Raw genomic sequence first — 14,534 nt, 5'->3', positions numbered from 1 at the left:
GGAGAGAGGGAGGGGAGTGGGGGCAGGGGCACAAGAGGAGAGAGTCAGGGTGGAGAGGGAAGGCGGGGGGCGGGGGGGGGACCCACACCAGCCCGGCCCAGCCGAGCGGAGCACAGGAAGCAGGAGGGGGGCTGATGCCCCTGGGAGAGGGGCTGGCACCGTGCGGTGCTTGCAGACTGTTCAGAAAGAGCAGCCTTGCCGCACAGTGGGCACACGGAGGGCAGGAAGCATGGCTGCCTCCAGCACCCCCCACCCCGCCTAGCCCCCCACCACACAGGATGGGCTGGACTAGGACACGCAGCCAGGGTGCCCAGGGAGCCCCAAGAATTACCACTAGAAAGAAGGCGCCCAACTGCCCATGCGCCCAAAACATCCCAGATCTGGAGGGCGGCCCCAGGAGGAGGAGGAAGTGGAGGGGGGCAGTGGGAATGGTCTCCAAGGCCAGCTCCAGGCGACCTGCCACCCGCAAATCCACAGGTTTAATTAAAGGCCATCAGGACAGAGTTGGCAATCACCAGCCCCAAGACCAAACTTCTGAGAAGCCCGGAAGAGGGGACCCGGAGGTGACCTCTGACCTCATGACCCCCCCCCCCCACACACACACACCAACGCGGCCGACTTCGGAAGAGCCCGGGTCGCCTGCCTGGGCCATGGGCGTGGGCAGCGAGCTCAGAGGTCACCTCTGAGCTTCCTGGATAAGGGGCTCGGGCGACAAGCCCTCCGCTCCGCAGGGTGGGCGCAGCGGATGACAGGTGCGAGCCCCCTCCCCGGGCAGCCGGTTCCCAGTTCTCCCCAGNCTCAAAGCCACGTTCCTGGGGACCGAGGAGCCCCTTTAAGTAAAACAGGCCACACACCTGCAGAACCCCACAGAGACCCCCTTCTCAATCTGGAGTCGGGTGAGGACAGGCCACAGTGGCCCTCCCAGGCCAGAGACAGCCTGGCTCCCTTCCTCCCACAAGGGTCCTCTGGGAGACGGCGGTGGTTCGAAAACAGTGATCCTGAGCATGGGGTCACCGGGAGGAGGCGGCTCACGCGAAGAACAAAATGCCCACTCACCCTCCCAGAGAATGTTCTGGACCCCTTGGGGGTAAGAGGCTAGGGCTAAAGCCCTGCGAGACAGTTAGCCAAGGTCGTTCCTAGGACAATGGTCAGAAGCTAGTCCAAGAAATTCTGTCCCCAAGCACACGCTAGGTCCTTCACCTTGATCATACACTGACCCCCCCCAACCCCAACCCCAACTTGGAAGTCTGCACAGAAGACACCCACCAGCTCGCTCCTGCCTTGCCCTCTGGGAGCCTGGGTGTGAGCTCTCAGCAACTGTCTGGGACACCCCAGAACCCCGCTCAGACCTAAACAGGGCCCCTCACCCCCGGACCAGTCCAGCCTACTGCCATTGCCAGGCCCGAGGGGCAGTCTGGCCTGTCCAAGGGGCCTCTACCCGGTAGACACAGGCTTGTCGTTTCGCACGTGGTCACACGCCCCAGGAGGTGAACTGTCAGCACAGGCTGCCCGCTCAGCATAGGTGCCGCGGAAGGCTGTGGGGTGTGGGGGGGGCAGAGGCTGGGGGCCTCAGGACCCCACCAGATCCAACCTGCTGAGAATCTTGGCCGCACAGACACCCTCCGGCCCCTGGGAAATTTGGGCTTCTACAGAGGACACACGTGAGCAGGGACAGCCTAGTGTCTGAGCACTTCCAGCCCAGGGCCAGGCCACAAGAAGCCATCCACTAGTTCCTGAGGCCCTCTCATGGCCGGCACTGGGGTCACTGCGTGGATAAGGACCCACAGAGGGTCTGGAGGGGTGACCACCTCCCTGGACGGGGCATGGGTGGCGTCTGTCTGCACTTGCCTGCCTGCGGGGAGCCTGCTCACCTGGGGAGCTGGTTCACATATTTGCAAGATCTGATTGTTTCCATCACTGTTTTCTAAATCTCAAAGAAAGTCTTTCTTCTTTAATGGAGAACGTTTGGAAACCATTGAAAAGTTTTTAAAAGACAACAGATGACCAGAAACCTGTTCCTGTCCCCGAAGGTAAGTAACAGGATTTGCTGCAGGCTCTGGGCCTCTGGGTGTGAGTGCGCTGCGCACTCACATTTAAATGCTGATGCTGACGGAGTGCCTCACGTGCTCTGCGTGTGTGCCGTGCATGTCCTGTGTGTGCTCTGTGTGCATGCTGTGTCCTGTGTGTGCTCTGTGCTTGCTCTGTGTGTGTCACGTGCATGCTCTGTGCATGTGCTGTGTGTGCTGTGTCCTGTGTGTGCTGTGTGTGCATTCTGTGCCCTGTGCGTGCCCTGTGCGTGCCCTGTGCGTGCTCTGTGCTTGCTCTGCGCGTGTCCTGTGCGTGTCACGTGCATGCTGTGCATGTGCTGTGCGTGCCCTGTGTGCATCCTGTGTCCTGTGCGTGCCCTGTGCGTGCTCTGTGTGTGCGTGCCCTGTGTGCATCCTGTGTCCTGTGTGTGCCCTGTGCGTGCTCTGTGTGTGCGTGCCCTGTGCGTGCTCTGTGTGCATCCTGTGTCCTGTGCGTGCCCTGTGCGTGCCCTGTGTGTGCTCTGTGTGTGCGTGCCCTGTGCGTGCTCTGTGTGCATCCTGTGTCCTGTGCGTGCTCTGTGCATGTGCTGTGTGTGCTGTGTCTTGTCTGTGCTTGCTCTGTGCGTGTCCTGTGCGTGTCACGTGCATGCTGTGCGTGCCCTGTGCGTGCTCCATGAGTGCTAACTATGCTGCGATGGTCCTGTGAGGTTAGCCCTCTTTCTACCCCTGTTCTGCTAACGGGAACAGCGCAGCTCAGGAAGAAAGCGCAGCCAGCCTGGGGCCTGCTCGGCCAGGGCTCCCGGCAGGCGGGGCAGACTTGAACCCACCCAGGGTGTGGGCCTGTGCACCTCCATTGTGAGTCAGACGTTGTGAACTGCCAGCCTGCCGCGGGCTGATATGGCCGCCCGGTGGCCACAGCCCCCTCCTGAGGGATCTGATTAGCACCGCAGCCCCTCTGAGATGCCAGCGAGGGTTTTCCCAGCTCGGGAAGGCCTGGCCTGGCATCTGGTCCTAGAGCCGGGGCAGAGGGCATCAGGCTGCAGGGGAAGAGGGAAGTCACGGAAGTCTGCAAACTGCCGAGCCGCCGAGGTGGGGTCGTAGGAGTGGGGGCCCGGCTGTGCGTGGAAGCCAGGCCGAGAACCAGTGCCCGGCCACCTGTCTGTCCCCCTCGGTCGGCAGTAGTCCTTGGCGTCCCACCAGGTGCTGCTGCTGCCCCGCAGCTGGCTGTGTGCTCCGTGCAAACCTGCGGGGGGCGCTCCATAGAGGAGGGCGGTGGGGGGGAGCACCCTTCTCCCTGGGCTCCCCTAGCCACGCACACCCCCAAACTGTGCTTCCTCCATGGTGTTTTCCTGGGCCTCCGAACCAAGGGGCTTCGGAACCAGATGCAGCGGTCAGGTCTGCACGCACAGCTGCACCCAGTCTGGAAGACACCCACCTCCTCCATCCGAGGCTCGTCTCCCCGAGGATTAGGGCCCACCGAGCACTCGGAACTCAAGACTCGCTCCACCAGCTGCCTCCTCGACTCCCGCCCGTTTGGGTGGCTGATGGCCGTGCCGCCCAGACATGGCCACACAGAGCCGCTCCTGGTGCCCCAGACCTGCCCTTGCCGCCCTGCTTCGGGGAACGTCAGCTCAGCCTTCGGGCAGCTCAGGCCTGACGGCCTCGGACCCTCCTGGTCACCTTTCTTGAATCCACGCGCTCCCCACTGCCCTCCTGGTCCACCCCCCTTCTCCTCGCAACGGCCTCACAGCTGGGCTCCCTGCGTCCCCTGCCCAGGGCTGTCACCGCACAGCAGCACAGAGGTGGCTCTGAACATGTCAGATCACATCACCCCTCTGCTCGGGTCCCTGAGTGCCCCCCATCTCCCTCCCACACAAGACTCGAGCCCAGGTCTTTGCAATGGCCTGGGTCCCCGCCCCACACTCACCCCTGCCTGGTCCCCGTGCAGCTCCAGCATCCTGACCCCACTCCAGCCGCACCGGTTTCTGCACGGGCCCTCCAACTGCTGGCCTCCTCCTGCCCCAGGGACTTTGCACCTGCCGTTCCCGGTGCCTGTACCTTCCCCACCCCCACCCCTCGCCCATGTCCCTGAGACTACTTACTTCCTTTGGGTCTCTGCCATTCACGCCTGGAGCCTGGGCTTTCCCGATGCTCCCATATCAAAGAGCCAGATGGGCCACTGCCAGCCAGCTCTCCCTGACCCGACCCGGTGCTGAGGCTAATCCACCCCTGACATTCACAGTCCCTCTCCCCGGCCCCCACGAGTACAGGCTCCCCTTCTTGCCCACCACCCTGTCCCTGGCCCAGCGGCGGGCCTGGCACAGGTCAGGTGGCCGTACCTATCTGCAGAGCGTGGGAGCCTAAGGGTGCTGTGTCCCGCTGAGGAAGGGCCGGAGCCCCCACCCACCTGCCTGGGTTTGGGAGCCTCCTTGCCGCCCGTGGAGTGTCAGGATCGCCCAGTCAGCAGGAAGGGAAGCAGCAGGCGGGGGACCCGGGGTCGGACCCTTGGCCCGGACTGCTGGCATGAGAACAGCCCGGGAAGTGGCGGAGCAGGAAAGCGGCACCCGCACCCCAGATGCGCGCAGGGCCCTGCCGGCCTGTCCACTCCTGCCTGTCGGCGCAGCAGCAAGGACACGGGAAAGCCCTTTGGTGCCGTGGTATTTACATCCTCTCGGGAGGAAGCCTCTTTTATCATCCAAAGAGGAGTTTACTGGGGCCGAAGGAAACCCTAACCCTCCCTCAGCAGCTGCCCCAGGTGGACTCTGCCCCAGCCCCACGGGGAGGGCTTTCCCGGAACCCCTGCCTTCCCAGCGCGGCAAAGTCAGGGAAGAGCCCAGCCCCGCCCCCCCCCCGCCCCCCCCGGCGGCTGCCAGAAAAGGGGTGAGGCTCCGTTTCCACCCCGGCCGAGGGAAGATCCCGGCGAGGCCCCGCGGCCGCCTCTGCCCACACGCCCGCCCGCTGCCCTCTGTTAGGGTCCTGCTAGCGCCCACTCGGCGGTGCAGGGCCACCCTGCAGCCCCCGGGCCGCCAGGGCCTGATGGGGGTCCCCNCACTACCTCTTTTAATATTAAACACTCCCACCCGATGGTGGAGCCTGCACCCCTCCGGGCGCCTGTGCGGGACCCCAGCGTGGCGCTGCGGAGCCTTTGAGGGGAGGTGGGGCCCACGGGACTGAGAGCAGGAGCTGTCCACCCACACCTCGTGGCCGCCCTGGGTGACAAGGCACAGGACACCAGGCAGGGACCCCACGGACCCAGCCCACCTTCCTGCCAAAGCCCAGCACGGCACTGGGCAGCTGTGGCCGACCTTAGGCCCGCCCCGCCCCGCCCCGCCCCTCCCCGGGAAGCCCCGGGCACTTGGAGCTCGGGAGGTGCGGGTGGGGAGGGGAGGGCGACCGAGGGCCTGCCCCCAGGGGAGCATTCTGTGCATTCCTGCAGGAGGGAAGGACAATGGAAGGTGCCAGCAGGTTGTGAGCCTCAAGGGCCCCTCCCCCCTCACCTTCCTACGCAGCCAAACCTCCCTGGAGGCCGGCGTGGTCTGTCACAGACCCTCCAGGTCCCCCTGGCATTTCTGTCCTGACCGTGGTTATTCGGGAGGCCTGGCGGGAACCCCCGGGAGACAGCAGCAGCCCCTCTACCCTGGACCCCTCCACCCCCCCTTGGGGACCAGCTGGGGTCCCCAAGGGGCGCTTGCACACAAGGGCACACGTGGTCACTGGCGCCCCTTTCTGGGGCGTCATGGCCGTGCTCAGTCAGAAGCCCGGGGTAGCGTGCGGGTGGTGGGGGCTCCTGGCTCTCGCTGCCGGGCACCCCTCGCCCACCGCCAGCCCCACGCCAGGAGCCGTTGCCCCCACACTGGAACGGGGGTCAGGCTGGTTCTGCAGCGAGCCTGGGAACAGAGTCTGGGGGTTCCAGCCCCGCAGGCCGGCCCGTGCTCCCCTGCGGGTGATCTCTGCAACCGGACACTTTCTGACGGAAGAGTCTGGTTGCCCTGCAGACACAGGAGCTGGGGACTGGCACGGGGTCCAAGGCGAGACGCCTGGAGGAAGGGGGAGGGGCAGCCAAAATGGACAGAAGGGCTAACCAGGGCCTCAGTGAGCTCCCACCAGGCCCGAGCGGCCGGCCTCTGCCCGCTCCCCAGCCTCGGCCCTCCTGCCGCCCCCCACACTCTCTTTGTGGCACACGGGCCACCGCCTGTGCTGGCTGATCCCTCTGTGCCCCCACCGCAGGGCCTTTGCACCCGCAATTCCCCCGCCTGGGATACCTCCACTCCGTGTTGGCAAGTGGACTCTGGTGGGTTGGTCCTTTAGGTGCTCTCAGGTCCTCGGAGAAGCCGTCCCGACCCCCCGCTGCCTCTCACAGCGTTGGGCCCCCTCAAGGCAGCCATAGGAATGGGTGCACTTACACGTGAGCAGATGGGCTAATCAGGCCCCAACCCAGGGTGAAGAGACAGCCTTGCTGAGCTCCGGCAGCCCTGGGGGCTTGCAGGCCAGGCCCCTGGCCGCGATGGGGGGGCAGGGGGTGAACAGGCTGGCTCGCCTGCCCCCGAGCAGGCAGACCAGGTCATCCCTGAGCACAGCTGCGTGCCAGGCCTGGTGCTTGGCCCTGGATGTGCTGGGGGGCAAGGGGCGCCAGGGCCACGGTCCTGGGGCTTCTGTCCGAGCGGGGGTGGGGGTGCAGTCAGTTAGAAACGAAGCTAGAAAGCGCTGTGTGCACGCGAGGGTCCTTCACGCGGTACGACGCAGAGCGGGAGCCGGAAACCAGCCTGTGAGGCCAGACACAGAGCCTCCTCCAGCCGTGCGGGCGCCGACGGCAAGGGACCGGCCGCTGCCGTGAGAGGTGCGCCGTCTCGCCGTCTCCGGGGTTGCACGCAGAATGGCACACAGTCCCGCACGTCCACTTGTGGGTACGAAACGACATGGGAAGCAGGGGTTATCTGTGCCCCAGGCTCGTGGCACTGTCCCCAGCGGCCAAGGGGTGAAAGCCACCCGTGTCCTTCGGTGCGACCACCAGATGTGGTCTTTCTTACAGCGGAACGGTGTTCAGATTCCACTGATGGGAGATACCTAAGGGGTCGCACTGCTGGAGACAGTGTGGGGGGGGTGGGGCCGCGAAGAGGTCTCCTGGCTGCTGGGTTCTACGGGACCCACTGGGACGCCCCGGAGTCCGGGGAGGGCTGAGCGGGTGCGGACCCCAGGAGCCGGAGCCGGGGGGAAGGGCGCTGGGCGGGAGGCCTGCTGGGGGCCAGTTTGGGGGAACATGGCCTCCCGTGTGGGCCCCTGGGCACTTCCTGCTGGAGTCGCAAGGCCCCGGGAGTCAGCCCAGATGAGGCCAGGGGTCAGCCTGTGGGGATGCAGGGTCCCTGCCGTCACCATGCCCACCGCTGCCCCAATTCCAGTGGTCTTCCAGCGTCAGGCCACGGGGCCCAACCGCCCTGCTCCACAAACACCTAGTGACTTCCGGAGCCACGCTGCCGCTGGTCCCCCCTGCCTGCTGCCCCTCCTGCACCCACCCCTGGGCCCCTGTCCTGCTGAATCAGGATCTGCATTGCGCGGAGCCCCCCACGTGGCCACTGTGCACGTTAGGATCTGAGCTGAGATCCGTGGGGAGCACCGTCGGGCCCGGGCCGGCCTGCCCTCCACACTGGGACCCAAGGGTCGCCGGCTGTGGGCCTGGAGCCCTCGGGGATGGATGGGGACGTGCCGGCTCCAACCCCAGACCCCAGGGAGCACAGTCCCGGGTGGAACGCCGGCTCGTTCGCCGGGAGCTTCCACCATTGCCAGACAGCCCGAGGGTGGCCGGGCCCCTCAGGTTCAAATCTGGGTCTGGTCTTGCGAGGAAAACCCGGCGCTTGGTGGTCTGGGGGCCCCGTAAGACTAAAACCATTCAGCCAGAGGTGGTGGGGTCTGCGCAGCGAGCCCCGGTGTGTCCACCAGCAGAACCCTCCCTTTGGGGGTAGGAGGGGACACATCTGTTCTGTTCTCTTGACCTCCGACCCTGCTGGACCCTCCCCTCCGTCCCCCGCTGCCCTTCGAAGGGCCACTTCACCTTGTCCGTAGAGAGTGTGAGGTTTAAGTCCCCTAATGCAGGGGCTCCTCTCTGTGGCTTCACCTGAAACCTCACCGTGGGGCTCCCCAATGAGCCCTACGACTGGGAGCCAGTGCCCAGTGGCCTTGACGGCACATCAGTGCCGGGCATGCCCCCTCCAAGCCCTGGGCACCCCCGCAGGCACAGCCTGACCCCCAGACAGAGGCCTCCGGAGGTGGCGTGGAGCATGGGGGGTGAGGGGTAGACGGTGGGACACCCGGCTGTGGTGCCCACTCCTTCCCCTCCACGGCCATCGAGTCCTCCAGCCAAGGCCCTCTCCTGCTCAGACGGGCGCACAGAGGAGGCCCCAGGCCTCTACACACCAAGCCCTGACCCTGGTGAGACTCTCACGTAGACTCTCCAGGACTCGGGGGCGGGGGGGCAGGAGGGCCGACGGGGCGAGTCCAGAAGTCACTCCATGTGGCCGTCCCAGGGGGGGCCCTGCTCACAACCTTACCCCCCAGGAGGGGGAGAAAGGGATGTGCGCCGTCCCTCTTCCCTGGCCTGTGTGTGGCCATGTGGGCATGTCTCCAACTGCCCTGTGGCCCGTGGGGCCCCCTCAGGTGGCCACAGTCTGGCTTCCCCAGGAAAAAAAGCCAAGAGTGGCAGACGGGAGGGCAGGAGCCCCTGCCCCCTGAGGACCCGGCTGTCTGGCCGGGCGGTGACTGGGGCTGCAGGGGAGGCGCCGTGGATACCGCCGCCCAGGCCCCTGCTGGCCATGGCCACTATCCTTGCCATCTGTCTTTTGTCCTGGAAAATTCTTTTTTCTTTTTTAATGTTTATTTATTTTGAGAGAGCAGGGGAGGGGCAGGGAGAGAGGAAGACAGTGGATCCCAGGAAGGCTCCGTGCTGTCAGTGCAGAGCCGATGTGGGTCTCGATCTTGTGAACTGTGAGATCATGACCTGAGCCGAAGTCAAGAGTCAGATGCTTAACCGACTAAGGCACCCAGGCACCCCGGTCCTGGAAGATTCCGGGTGAGGACCTGGTGGCTCAGAGTCAGGCTGCTCAAATGAGGTGGTCGGCCTGGGGTAAGGGCGAGTGGGCCTTTTGGTCACCAGGTGTGGCCTGAGCTTGGGCCTGGCCTTTGTGCTGCTGGACAAGTCCCCCAGCCCCTCCGGGAACGGCCACAGCCCTGTGTCTGCTGGGTCCGGGAACCTTGTGGTTTTTTCTTAGTTTATTTATTTGAAAGAGCGAGTGAGCACGAGCACGGGGCACTAGAGGCGGGAGCCAGATGGCGAGCTCTATCCAACTCACGGAAAGAGGGAAGGTGCTTGAGGGCGTGCAGCCCTGCCCCCCNACCTGCCCTCCCCACGCGCCCCGCCCCGCCCCTGCCTGGGCCCCTCCTGGGCTGGGCGCACCTGGCTCCAGGCAGGCGTCTGAGCAGGTGCAGACCCTCTCCCTCTCCCTCTCCACGAAGCCACCCAGGGAGGGGGTTTCCCGGGGACGTTTCGCTGACCGCCTGGATGGACCGCTGGGTTTAATACCATTTACCATGGAGCCCGCCTCCCCCAAACCCCAGGCCCCTGCTGGTCAGTCAGGGCGTGTCTGTAACTGAGGCACAATGAGAACCAGGTCCCTAACCTTCCCCGAGGGGCCGTGGGTGGGAGGCCCGCCCGCGCCCACCTGCCTTTTCCTTTTTGGGCATGAAATTAGCTGGTGACCGCTCCCGGCTGGAAGGGGGCGGAAGCTCCACGCGGGTGCTGGGGCGCGGCGGCCCCTCACTCGCTGGCTTGCTCGCCCGCCCTGGGCCCTGCGGCACCGCCGAGGGTGGGTCCTCAGGCGGCAGCTGGAAACTGCTGGGCTCGCCTGGCCCCCCCACGACCCCAGCCTCTGCTTCTGCCGGACCACCTTCTGCAGCCAGAACCTGGGCCAGGACGCCAGCGAGCTGAGCCGCCAGGTGACAGGAGCATACCGCTGGGCACGGCGGGGGCCTGGCGGGCCGTCCGCTGGGCCGCCTCAGCCGGGGCCCACGGGTCAGACGCGCTGGCCGCAGCCAGAGCCCGGGACTCTGCAGCCCGACGGACCGCCATGCACCGGGGCCATCTGAGGCCGCGCCCCACGGGGCCCGGGGACATCTGTGAGTCCTCGGAGGCGAGTTCGGACCCCTTACACAGGAGGAAACTGGGTGAGTATTTTGGTGCCGCAGCGGCGGAGCCCGTGGCTCTCCGCTCTCCGCGTGCGTGAATTAGGGCAGCACCGTTTTGGCTTCTGCGCGCCTCCCCTCAGCTTAAATCGGATGCTCCCATCTCCTTCCTCTTTTGTCCTAAATTTCCAACGTTTTGTGCAGCTGTTCAGCAGCTGCAGCTTCCTGCTCCCGAGAAGGCTGCTCTGACTCCCCTCCTCCCGGGAGGGACGGCGGAGACTGGCCCGGTCACGCCAGGGCGGGCGTGGCAGCTGGGGGACAGCCCGTGCCCCGCAGGACACAGGTGAGAGCCGGGCACACCTTGCCCCGAAGCAGGCCTCGGAGGCAGAGCCGGACACGCAGGGGAAGACCAGTGCGAGGGCCCCGGGGCCAGGCCCCAGGTGGCGGCTCCTTTCCCAGGAGAGCTCAGCAGGAGGCAGGCACCCACCCCTGTGGACGCTTCTGGAGGGGGACACTCCGCCGAGGACGGGCACTGAGGGACCCTGTACACGGTCACTCAGAAAGTGTCAAGGGCCCACAGGCACGAGAACATGCTGTTCTGGAGGTCACCCCGAGGTGAAGACGTTAGGATGCGGGGCCTCGGAGTGGGTCGTGGGCAGGAGCCTCAGGGGAGGGACCCCAGAGCCCCCTTGCCGCTCTCACCACCGGAGGACGCAGCTACAAGTCGGCCTCACAGGACACCGACTCTGCCGGCTCACGGTCCAGGCTCACAGCCTCCAGAGCGGTGGCCGCAGGGCCATCGGGGGAAGCACTGCGAGCGGACAGCCCTTCACCCTGTCCGCCCACCCCCGGAGTCGGGCCGCCTACCCCTGCGGTCAGGGCCTGGGGCAGGTCTGGGCCATGAAAGGCCTTTCTGCCCTGTCCCAAGGCCATCTTATCTCCCCAGGGCAGCCTCAGCCCCTGGCTTCTAGCACCTTCCCTGAAGAGGGCCACCCAGAGCTCTGGCCCGCGGGGCAGTCTGGGGATATCAGGAGTCCCCCACCTTCCTCTCTGCAGCTCCGCTAGCGGGAAACACCTGCCCCGGGCTGCCCACCCCCCCTTTCTGGGAAGAGCGCGTCCAGCAGCGCTGGCCCCTCCGGACCGTGAGCCCGTCCTCTGGCTTTCCTCTCCCGGATCTTGCAGGAAAAGCTGGCCCCAGAGAGGAGGGACCGCGGCACAGCACAGCGTCTGAGAAACAAGGCCCTTCGTGCGGATCGGCTCAGGACCATCTGACCCAAAGGCGGGAAGGGTTTCAGCTGTCTCCAGCAGTCTGTCTTCAAGGCTGGGACATGGGGACCTGAGCACGGGGGGCTCCCCTGAGAGCACCTGGGGGAAGCACCGGTGCCGGCTGGCCGGGCCAGGACCTGTGCACCCCGCCCGCTCTGTCTCTGGGTGAACAGAAAACACGCATGCACGCAGGGGTGCACACAGGCGCACACACGCACCCCGGCCACGCAGCGGCTGGAGGGGCCGTGGTTGCCCCGAAATGCACGGCTGAACGCACCCCAGGCCGAGCCATCAGCAAGACCGGTGCGCTGCCCCCAGGGAGCCGGGGACCCTGAGATAGCAGGCTGAGCGCAAGTAAGCCCATTTGTCATCCAAGGGCCGCCCCTGTGCCGTGCGGGAGGAGAGTCCTGGGGACCCAGGGGTGGGAGAATGGAGCAGGGGCACGGCCGGGCCACTGAAGGCTCCTGGCAATCCAACCTCTCTGCTCACCTGAGGCAGCACGGGGGTCAGGGTGGGCCCCGGGTGCATGCAGGGAGGACTCCCAACCCCAGTGAGGGCAGGCATGTCCCGTTCCTGCCCATCCAAGACAGTGGCAGCTGGTGCAAAAGCCCCAAGGCCTCTTCTGGGTCCCCCTGGAAGGGAAGGGCCCGCAGCCCCGGCCCCCGTCCTGTGCCCAGGCAACCTAGAGCCCGCCCCACGGCAGGGCACCTCGCAGGCACACACAGGGACACACCCCCTTTGAGGCCACCTGACTGCACACTGCTCCTCTCCCTGTGACAGCACCTTCCCTTCGGCTGGGACTGATTGATCTCCACATGAATATTCATGCGGCGGTTCAGCCAGGACCAGGCAGGAAGGTTCTGGGGAAGGGAATGGATGGCGGTCAACGTGCCGATGCCTGGCCACTCGCCCGGCTCGCACATCAGCACATCGGCCTGCAGGCTTGTGTCTGAACACACTCTCCCACCGGCCAACTCGGGAGAAGGTGGGAGGGGGGGCCCCAGGCATTGTCCTGTGCAAACACACGGACCTCCCCACCCTGCGACCTAGCGCCCCCCACCCCCATCTCCCTGGGGCCTCCCTCCTGCCTTTCCAGACTCCTCCAGGCCCACACGGGCCCTCCCCCTCCCCCAGGTGCCTGCCCTCAGCCCTCCCCGTGACGGGCATGCTGAGGAAGGGCCCCATCTCTGCTCAACCCTGTTCACAGGGCCAGCTTGAACAGGGGCGTCAGCACCTTCCTGGCCTGGGCCTGCCCTCAGCGCCCCCGCCCCCCAGCCACCTGCCACCCTGGGCTTCCCAGCACAGTCAGGAGCAAACCGAGCCCATGCTGGACCCTAGGAGGTTCCGGCTCACGCCCGCCCGGCTCTGGCCCCAGCTGCCCCCCTCAGCTGGCCAGTCCAGAGTCAAGGACAGGCCGGCAGTGCATCCTGTCCCTGCCCCAGGGCCGGGGAAGCGTCCAGCCCCAGGTCAGGGCGGTGGGTGAGCTGGCTGAGCTGGCCAGAGCCGGAGGAGGTCTGGGTGTGGTCTGGCCTGGGCTCCTGGGAGGCGGCGCGGGGCCAGGAGCCGGGCTCTGCCCTCCCTCCGACGAGGGCCTGCTCCCATCCTGGGCCCAGGTAGCCCTGCTCACCACGCACCCTCCTCTGCGGCAGGCCCTCCCCCAGCACCAGGCGCAGAGCCCAGCCCTGCCGAGGCCCCCGGTGACGCTGCCGCCAGCAGGCCCGGGCACGCTGCCCGCCGGGACGGGGGAGGGGCGCCGCCCGGGAGCTGAATCAGCGCTCCCTCCGCCCTCCCTGTTCCCTCCAGGCAAGGATGCTGCTGGGGCTGGGCGCTCCCCCTTCAGGGAGCTGTCAGGGAGGCGGCAGCCCCACGGCTGGGATTTCTGGAGAGTGGCTCCCAGGCCGGGCGTGCAACCTGGTGCCGAGCAGCGGGCCAGCCTCCGGGGCACGGGAGGAAAGGCGGTCCTGGAGGAGCTGGCCCGGAGGGGCCCTTTCAGCGCAGCACGGCACCAACGAGGGAGAAAGGAGAAAGCTCCTCCGTTCCCTCCCCCAGAAAAGGCTGAATCAGCACCGAGCGCCGGCCCTGCGCCAGCTCCCTCATCCAATCACACGCTGGGAGCGACAGGGACCTCTCAAGGTCAGGGACCATCCGAATGGTGCAGCGAGCCCGGCGCGTCCGCAGCAGCAGCAGCAGCAGCAGCAGCAAGGGGTTCACCCTCTGCTCCAGAGCCAGGCCTGGCCCACCCCAGCTGCCCTCCCAGGCGGGGCTGTACCCCCACATGCAGCCAGCGGCCCCCACTGGGAGGGGGTGCAGGGATGGGGAAGGACATGGGTCTGACTGCCTCTCGAGGTGTGACATGGGGGAGGGAGGCTGCCCGAAGTGCCTGCAAGGCGTGAGAGAGCACCAGACCTGAATGGCACTCGGAATAAGCATCTGGTTTCTGGAAGCTCGCAGATCACTGCCCCTCCTGGCTGCCCCCCCTCCCCCGCCCCGATAGTCCCTCACACCAGCCAGAGGAGTCGGGCCCTGGGAGGCCGTCAGCAAAGGGACAGGCTGGACAGCAAGGCTGAGGGCACAGCGTGGGCGCGGAGGCTCCTCCTGCGTCCCGGCACCTGACTCTGGCCCCTGGAGACCCCTCACCTGCACCCACACCTGAGAGCCTTTGTTCAAGAGAAGTGCTTCTCTGCTTCCCNCACCGCCTCCAGTCCCAGCCTCCCCTCCCCCGAGACCAGGTTCCCAAGCCAAGGGCCCCCTTGCCCCCAGCTCCCTCCTGTCCTGTGCTGTCACTGGCACAGCCTGCCACCCACAGAGCCTTCTCTTCTTGCTGACCCTGGGCCGTCTTCTCCCACCTGGAGTCCTGCATGAGCAGCTCCGTGCCCTCCCAGCTCACTGGCTCCGGGGTCTGGCCGCTGGGCACCCCCCAGGCCGCCTGGGCTACTTGGGGGTGAGGAGGCAGCAGGAGCCAGAGGCCTGGCTGCTGTGTAAGGATGAATCCTGTTTCCCAACCAGCTCCAGCTCCTGCCATTTGTCAGCATGGCCCTGGGACCTGTGCTCAGGTCACGCTTCGTGTCCGCT

Source organism: Crocuta crocuta, unplaced genomic scaffold (genome assembly GCF_008692635.1).
Source record: "Crocuta crocuta isolate KB4526 unplaced genomic scaffold, BGI_CrCroc_1.0 scaffold971, whole genome shotgun sequence".
Taxonomy (NCBI): domain Eukaryota; kingdom Metazoa; phylum Chordata; class Mammalia; order Carnivora; family Hyaenidae; genus Crocuta; species Crocuta crocuta.
Note: the sequence above shows the minus strand (reverse complement) of the source record.